The sequence below is a fragment of the Harpia harpyja genome, chromosome 5 (genome assembly GCF_026419915.1).
Source record: "Harpia harpyja isolate bHarHar1 chromosome 5, bHarHar1 primary haplotype, whole genome shotgun sequence".
In the NCBI taxonomy this organism is placed as follows: domain Eukaryota; kingdom Metazoa; phylum Chordata; class Aves; order Accipitriformes; family Accipitridae; genus Harpia; species Harpia harpyja.
Window position 1 is genome coordinate 43,639,429 of NC_068944.1, and position 7,884 is coordinate 43,647,312.

The window sequence follows — 7,884 nt, forward strand, 5'->3', positions numbered from 1 at the left end:
CATTGCTCAGTGTGGGAGGCGCATCTATACTCATCAAGTGTTCCTTGAAGCTTTCTTTTTTTTAATACATCTAATCCAACCCCATCCATTTTAATTTCTGGCTGCAAATGTACCTTCCATACCAGAAGTTTTTTTCTAATGCAATATTTAGAGTAGTTTCAGTTTTGTTAGGTAGTCACTGGAGGGTACTTGTTTACCTATGTGCAGTGAACTAATTGCTTTTAATGGAAGATCTAAACATCACCAAAGAGGAATACTGTCTACTTATGAAGATTCACTTTACTAATAAATGTTTCAAAAATTAGAATTGCCATATAAAAAGTAGTGGACTGTGATCAATACCTAATGCAATATGGGGCAGCATAAGAGATGCATGTGCTTTCTTTTTGAAATATAAATCATACTTTGTTTTCTGCACTTTATTTGCAAAGCACCACAAAATTGCTCAGTTCATTTGAACTAATTCTCAAATGACTCTTTGGCCCCATCTGCATTAGACTGAAAGTCGGACTACACAGTTCCCTGATGCTGGAACAGTTACTGTGGCCAACATTTTGATACAGAACAATGTTTTCTCAATCAATTTGATGGTTTTCAATCAAATTGTCCGAACATATGTACTAAAATACATAATTGTGCAATCTGGGGAAAGTAGCTTATGTACTCCAAGCAGTATCACAAATTTAAGTTCTGTGTGATTTCATCTTCTTGCTTCAGAATTTACTGATTTTCAGACAAGGAATTCACTTTGTGGTTCAGAGAGGCACATTTTAAAGCTTTTCTATCATTTTGATCACATAGAAGCTGGACAACACCAAAATATTTAGAATCAAATACTTATTCTAAATTTAGAGAAAGTTTTATCGAAATTTATTTTTAGATAAAGTCTCCTAAATTGACATTTGACAAGGACGGAGCTTCTGATTCTGCAGCTCATCTTTCCTCAACCTGCTGAAACCCACCAAGTATTGTAACTCAGCCATGCTAGCTCTGTTCGTGACCAGATAGCTTAGTGACTCAAGGAGACAGAGGGAGAACAGCTTTCTAACCTCACTACAATCAAGCAATTTAGACATTTCTCCCTACAAAAGTTGTCTACCATCACTACATAATTCTATTTATCTGTCTCTTTGGCTATGGAGTCTCTATCTCAGTAAATATGAAAATAGTCTAAATGATAGTTGAAGCTTTACAACACAACATGATTATCTTTAAAAAATACGGAACCTGAGAAAAAGTGGTCTTGATAGACTTTGTGGACTTAACCAGTGCACTTTTTGAGTCATTTTCCAGTGCTGCCATACAGTGCTTGAAGCATGAAATGTGTTGTGTTCACAGACTTTTGTTACAGCAGGTAACTAGACAATACAGGGCACTGGTTCATTAATAGGGACGTGGTTGGAATTTTGTGGATATTGAATAGTGGTTCTCAGCCAGAAAACCTAATTTCCTCAAAATCAAAACTTCAAATCACCATGTCATTTTCTGCAGGGAAACTTCAAAATGAATGCTTTTTAAAAAGGGATTTCTATAGTCACTAAATTCAGTCATCTGGTAACCCTAGTGGTCACACCATGTCATTCATCAGATGAACAAATTCTATCTTAAAGCCTAAAGTTACATTTCTTGCCCCTATTGCTCCTGCTAAAAGGCTTCTCTGATACCTTACTCTTTTCACAGTTAGGAATGTTTCTGTAGTTTCCAGTCTAAATTTATTCATGATCTGGGGATGACCATTTCCTCTTGGTTAACATGGTCTTTTGTTTGAAGCTATTCTCAGACTCAGCAAACCAAACTATTCTTTCATCTTCTTCCCCTGAATCCTAACAGTTTCCTGGGACCTGTTCCCGTTTGTTCTCACTGTTTTCAAATAGCAATTTGTAGGTTTTTTCTTCTATGAATATTAAAGCAGGCAGCTGTCCAAGTAACAGCACTTTCAAGAATTCCAGGTATACATTAGGACTTAATTTCAGAACATTTAATGGGACTAATGAACTCATTGTAACCCTTTCTGTTGCCCTGAGAGTGAAGTCATGCTTTTGACTACTCAAACATAGACTAACAGTGTTCCAAAGATGTGTTCCAAAGATGTCTCCCTCTCTCTTTTCCTGATGGTTAGATTGCATTTTTTTTCTTGTATCCCTCTGGGGGTAGGGATTTACAAATCAAGCATGAGGGCTGAGAAACACTGGGACCCACGCTTCAAGGATATTTAGGTCCCTAACTCCTAGATACCCCACTTAAGGAAAAAGCAAGAAAGAGACAGTATAGCGTGATAAAGGAAGACCTCCAGGATGCAACTGTGTCAGCCAGAGGAGTGCCTAGGCTGTATACAGTGTGGAAATAAACTTTGCAGCATCCTTTATAGACCTCATCACATAAGTATTGAAAGCATTCTTTAACCTTTAAAAGTCATTAAGTACCAAACTAAAAATAGGCCCTGATCAAATGAATGGGAATTAGGTACTTAAATATCACAAGGATCTGAACCTGAATCATTTATCCATTTTAAGAATTTGTTTTTTAAGACTGACACTAAAGGATTAGGAAGACTACCTGTGAAAAGCTTATTGTTCCATCGCAGGAGTCAAACAAGTAAGAAGGAGTTTGGGGAGGAAGTGGCAGCACTCCATAAGTCATGTGGTAACTGGTGATAACATATACAGAGAAAAGCAGAAAAGGGCAGCAAAGGACACTGTATCAGAGAAAAAGATTAAATGGTATTACAGAATCAAAAGCAGCAGAGAAAGCAAAGAGAATTGACAGTAAAAAAAAAAGAAAAAGATAAATGCAAAGATATTTTAGTGAAGATACTTTCCATAGGGTGGGGAAAGTGTGAAGGACTAGCAGTGGTAAAGTCAAAGTAATGATTTTAGATATCACATCTAGTGAGTCCAGAGCTGAGATTAATTAAAAAAAAAAAAAAAAGTAAAAAAGGGATAAATGGAGAGGTAGGAGAAGGGGTGTTTAGAGGGTATCTTCATGTGGTTGTACTGTGAGGAAGGGAGAGCAGAGAGTAGTTGAGAAACTAGTGAAATACTATTCAAGTGTTTTCTTCCTTGAAGGCAAGTTGCGCTTTGATGAGTTTCATTATAAACTGAAGATGAGAAAACATATGCATAGTTCATGCATAATGTCAAAACACAACAGGTACTCAGATCTGTAAAAGATGAAACCATTTGGCAGTTGATAATTAGAAGATTTTAATCAGAACTATTGTCCAAATACATCCAGTTGAATATATCCTGGATAACTTGTTGATTTTTCTTCAACATTTTCTCTACTTAATGACTCCATTTCTGTTCTCTGGAACAGAGATACTGCACTAGATTTCAAAGCAAGAAACAAGATTAAAGTTGCTAAAATAATGTAGAATATATATCTACAGATAAAACCTGTATTAAGTTCAAGCCTAGTGCTTGCACTGTGCTATCTTCTCAATGAATGTGTGGCTTTTATGAAAAGACAGTTGTTTTTTTCATATATTATTTCATTACCACTTAATTAAAAGATAAAAGTTAATGTCACATTGCAAAAAATGCATTACACCCTTGCTTCTTTGATAGATATTATTTTTTACTTAGTGAAAATTCTGATAACTAAGGATACAGCTGACTTCAATGGGATGACAGTGTGAAGTATATTATGCAGTATATTTAAGGCATTAGTATGTAATTTAAAGAATTTTAGCACTTTTTGACAGAACTACTTCAATACAAATCATTGTGAATCATCTCATCTATTCTGCCAAACCAAAAGATATCTTTCAAACAAATTCAAAATCCTTCACTTCTTCTTGACTGGAATACATTAGAAGAAAGTCAGAATTGTTCCAGTAGTACACTGGCTGTACCAGTGTTTGAGTTACTGGTTCAGCACCAAGAACATTAGCATGCTTTGCAACTGCCCTGGGAAACAGGGATGGCATCTAGCCACTCCCTTCCTAGCACAGGATTCTCAAATACTGGGTACATAAAAGCTACATCTGCTGTATTTTTACAGTTTAACCAACCCAGAAAGGCATAATGGGATGCCTTCAATGGAAAATGTGTCCCTTTGATTTCAAAACTAAAGAGATTAAAGCAACTAAGACTCATTTGTCAATTGTGTAATTGTCTTTGTACTTGACAAATAGTTGATTTTTTCTAATATCCTGTATTCGGTGCTTAACAAGTATGAGGTATTACGAATTTCTTTTCCTCTTAAGTCTAACCAGCTCATATGCTTTCCCTGAGTATATTATATTGAGTATCAGAGAGATTCTGTATTTATACTCAGGAATTAAAAATAGCAATCAACATATTTTATCTGGTCTTCTTTACAAATGTGCTCAGTTTGATGTAAGAACACACAGAAACTTATATGTCAAAATATATGTATGCATTAATCTGGATGAAATATGATGTGAAAACCGAACTTCAGAAAACCTTCAGTTATACTTAAGACAAAGAAGGAGGTGCTCTTTCCAATATTGTTAGCCATTCCTGGAGAAGCTGGCATCTTGTGGCCTGGATAAGTGCACTATTCACTGGGTGAAAAACTGGCTGGATGGCCGAGCCCAGAGGGTTGTGGTGAATGGGGTGAAATCCAGTTGGCGGCGGGTCACGAGTGGTGTTCCCCAGGGCTCGGTGTTGGGCCCTGTTCTGTTTAATATCTTTATTGATGATTTGGATGAGGGGATTGAGTGCACCCTCAGCAAGTTTGCAGACGACACCAAGTTGGGAGGCAGGGTCGATCTGCTTGAGGGTAGGGAGGCTCTACAAAGAGATCTGGACAGGCTGGATCGATGGGCTGAGGCCAATTGTATGAAGTTTAACAAGGCGAAGTGCCGGGTCCTGCACTTCGGCCACGGCAACCCCATGCAGCACTACAGGCTTGGGGAAGAGTGGCTGGAAAGCTGCCCAGCAGAGAAAGACCTGGGTGTGCTGGTTGACAGCCGGCTGAATATGAGCCAGCAGTGTGCCCAGGTGGCCAAGAAGGCCAATCGCATCCTAGCCTGTATCAGGAACAGTGTGGCCAGCAGGAACAGGGAGGTGGTTGTTCCCCTGTACTCGGCACTGGTGAGGCCGCACCTCGAGTACTGTGTTCAGTTTTGGGCCCCTCACTACAGGAAAGACATTGAGCTGCTTGAGCGTGTCCAGAGAAGGGCAACCAAGTTGGTGAGGGGCCTTGAGCACAAGTCTTATGAGGAGCGGCTGAGGGATCTGGGGTTGTTCAGTCTAGAAAAGAGGAGGCTGAGGGGAGACCTTATCACTCTCTACAACTACCTGAAAGGGGGTTGTAGTGAGGAGGGTGTTGGTCTCTTCTGTCAGGTGGCTGGAGATAGGACAAGAGGAAATGGCCTCAAGTTGAGGCAAGGGAGATTTAGGTTAGATATTAGGAAAAATTTTTTTACTGAGAGGGTTGTCAAACATTGGAATGGGCTGCCCAGGGAAGTGGTTGAGTCACCATCCCTGGAGGTATTCAAAAAGCGAGTGGATAGGGTACTCCAGGGCATGGTTTAGGGGGCATGGTTAATGGTTGGACTTGATGATCTTGAAGGTCTTTTCCAACCGAAATGATTCTATGATTCTATGATTATATTTGCTATTATTAAAACCTGTAGATTTTATGTGAATGCTTAAATGGAAAAAGCATGTATTAACATCAAGTAATTATTTAATAAATATTTATTAGAACTCTGCATATTTTGCCCACAGTCACTCTTTAGTTGCTGGAAAAACTAGTAGGTCCTGGTATAGTGCATCCTAGTAGTCATTGTCACTGAAATGATACTGGATTTTTAGATAAAATAGTTTACTGAAATAGCTATGAATAATCTTTTTCATTTTATTAGAAACTCCATGGAATGACATGTGAATTACACAAAACTAGTAGGGAGTTAAGTTTCTGTCTTTCACAATTTCGTAGAGAACCTGAGTTTATATGTATAATTCCAGATATTCCTACAATGAGAAGAGCAAATAGCCCAAACCTTATGTCAGGGAAGAAGGGGAGGGAAGAAAGGAAGAGAAGAAGGGCTGGGAGGCCAAGGGAGAGAGAAGGAGGCAGGCAGAAGGCAGGAAGGAGAGGGAGGCAGGCAGTGGGGAAGGAAAGGAGAATTCTTGGCCATTACTGCTTCTATACTGTCTCTTCCTCTTTGGCAATAAACAAATTGATTCATATGTACATATAATTTTTTATAAATAGTCCACCTGGGTTGACCTTTTGTAGTATTTTTACATCCATGACAGTAGCCAATTTACTTTATTTCTTACTAGGATGTTTCAAAGATCCCTACAGCAGTAAATACTCCATTGAATTGTGGTTTGTAACTCTCTTAGACCCTCTGAAATGATTTACCCTTTTACAACATTTGTGAGCTTTGCCCACTGCATTAAACTTCCAAACGTGTGTTCGGAGTGCCCACAGTGATTACATTATTTAAACAGAGCAACAAATAGGATGACAGCCATATGCCAATCAATTAGGTTGCATAGGAAGTCAGAAGATAGCAATATGCTTACATCTGGTAGCAGGCAATACCACATCTGTTAACATGACTCATTCTGTTTATTAAGAGTCATAAGCCATTTGAAAAATAATTGCTTCCCTAAAAGTATTGTTAAAACTACACCAAGGTAATCAGTCACGCCAGCCGAGAATATCTTGCCATGAAAAATGAAAATACAACTGAGAGCTGCTGAAAAATAGGAATGTGTTAGAAAGATTTGTAAGATGTTTGTGTCTAAAAGAGTGTCAGATATACAAGCTGGAAGTCTGAAAATCCTGTGAGCCTTTCAACTGGCTCATAGTAACTGAGACATCAAATGATGGAAAAATGGGCTGTATGACTTCTCCATCAGAGCTAGGCCATGCCTTGCCTGTGTCAGAAGCTGGCTAAAAGACTTGAAATACTGTCTGCAGCTGCCACCTCCATATATGCTAGCCTTGGCTGGATAAGGATCTCTGTGGTTTAAATATTTACACTGGGTCCCTTTTTTTGTGCTTATAATGCTAGTAGAAACTTTATTACGTGGATTGTGTTAGGACTCTAAATATTAGCTTGGATATTAATAGTGTTCTTGTAAACATGGCAAACTGTGATTTTGTTTACTTCCCTATTCAGTCTAAATTAAAAAATATATTGTTGGAAACAACACAAGAAGAAGCAGATCACAGCTGATTAAGTGTTCAGTATATACACACAGTTTGTTTCTGCACTTCTTTAATGACAGGAGAGAAAACCTGACATGCAATTGCACAAAGCCATCAGCCTGCTTATGCCACTTACATTGAACTGATCTAAACCAATTATCAACTTTGGGGCAATAAAGCTGATGAACCTGAGTTCAGTGGAATGTTTTATTAGTTAGACCAGCATAGTCATTATAGATGATGCTTATGGGTTTGACAAACTGAAGGAAAAAGAGGAAACAGAGCAAGGTAATTACAAAGTAATAGGAGTAATAGAAGAAAATAACCTCAATTATGCAGAACAGTTTCAAGAGTAAAACCTTGGTTGTTCTGAAATAACCACTTAGAAAGGACAATATAATGTGACAGTCTCCTCATAGAATTCCTTAAAAATATGTCCAGATGGCTCATCTACCAAGTGAATCTAACAAATTCTCTCTCAGTACCATTTGCCCTAGCAAATGGGTTCAGTCTTTCAATTTTAAATCCATTTTAAACCTTTTGGTTTCATGCAATATGATGTCAATACATGCATTCTGTGACTGTTACTTGTTCAGAAGAGAACATAGCTGGATCTGTCAGAATTGGTGGCTGAAATTCTCACCAGATAATGGGAACTATATTCACTATAGTCGGTTAACAAAAAACGTATTGACATATATCTGTTGACTAGAGATACTGAAGATGTAGCATTCAAAGCAAAATAGT